Source organism: Ascaphus truei, chromosome 16, assembly GCF_040206685.1.
Source record: "Ascaphus truei isolate aAscTru1 chromosome 16, aAscTru1.hap1, whole genome shotgun sequence".
NCBI classification, from domain to species: Eukaryota; Metazoa; Chordata; class Amphibia; order Anura; family Ascaphidae; genus Ascaphus; species Ascaphus truei.
In genome coordinates this window covers 46,693,332-46,694,635 of record NC_134498.1, presented here as the reverse complement: position 1 = coordinate 46,694,635, position 1,304 = coordinate 46,693,332, and the positions used below count along the sequence as shown (strand labels likewise).

The 1,304-nt window shown below is 46.6% G+C and overlaps 1 long non-coding RNA gene across 1 annotated transcript; it reads left to right on the top strand.

Moving 5' to 3' along the window:
- The first annotated feature begins 183 nt into the window (after nt 1-183).
- Nucleotides 184-1,304, top strand: LOC142467712 (uncharacterized). The gene is made up of 2 exons (XR_012788491.1): nt 184-324; nt 613-1,304. It is a non-coding gene; the product is annotated as an uncharacterized LOC142467712 (long non-coding RNA).

Below are 1,304 nucleotides of genomic sequence, written 5' to 3'. Positions count from 1 at the left end.
CCCTTGAGGACTGGAGTTGACCAGTCAATGACAGCCACCTGTGCTGAAGCAGAAATCCTGAAAATCTGACCTGTCGGTGACCCTTGAGTACTGGCGTTGGCCGCCCCCCGCCCTAAAACACCAATGTAACACCAGCTGCATTCTCTCTCCCTGGCAGATCGCCCTCATGTTGTTAGAAAACGGAGCCTCTCCTGACGCAACAGACAACTTGCATTCCACGCCTCTGCACCGCGCGGCATCGAAGGGCAACCTGCAAATCATTCAGATCCTTCTAAAGCACCGGGCGTCGACTAATATACAGGACAGCGAAGGAAACACAGCGCTGTAAGTAACTCCGGTGGGGGGTGGCCTTCTCAACCGCTAATAACCGAAGCTCGCCATGGCAGGAATTCACCAAGATCCCTTACGATGTACGGCAGTAATATTGCATGTTAGCCGCCATTCAAGTCAATAGCAGTTAACGGGGGTTCGCCATCCGATACATCATATTGGAACTTGGCGTATCTCCTGCCATGTGTGGGAAGCCAGTTAACCATGATCTTATTCCCTTCATGGATGGCGTACATGCAATCATTTCTTGGCTTTCATTGGCGACATTGCTCTGTCTTCCAGTCACCTTGCCTGTGATGAAGAGAGAATAGAAGAGGCCAAGTTTTTGGTGCAGCACGGAGCAAGTATTTACATTGAGAACAACGAAGAGAAAACCCCATTACAAGTGGCCCACGGAGTTTGGGAGCCGTGCTAAGAAGAATGGTGGAAGGATAGATCTAAGGGCAAAACAACTGCAGCAGTAACATTGTAACGTCCTTCCAAGGGGTTGCTTATTTCCCAGAGAAGTCTTTATTTTCATTGGTCCACAGTAATTACGTTCTTCCTTTCTCCACTTCATATAACGCACGTTATCCTTTTGAGAACTACATATAGTAGGGTTATTAGAAGCAAACACTGTGGAATTAAAGGAAGCTGAATCTGGTGCCTCCCCCTCTTGTTTCACACGAGGAAGGTGATGCCAACATCTAATAGCTAAATATATACAGTATGAGCCACTGAGTGTAACAAAAAAGAAACCGTGTGGGTTTGCTTTTCATCGTGGGTCACTGGAACATTCTAAAGAGCTGTTTTGACATCTGAATTGGGAATGTGAAAGAGGAAGGGGGCTCCGTGAAGCAGACAGAATTTGTTCTCTGGAAAATTTGTTAGTTTCCTGCACAGGGCGGCAATCACAAAAGTTGGGGGAGAAGATATCCCTATGGAAAAATGTAACACTCGGAGTTTTGAATAAATTAGTGGGTTGTACAACAAAA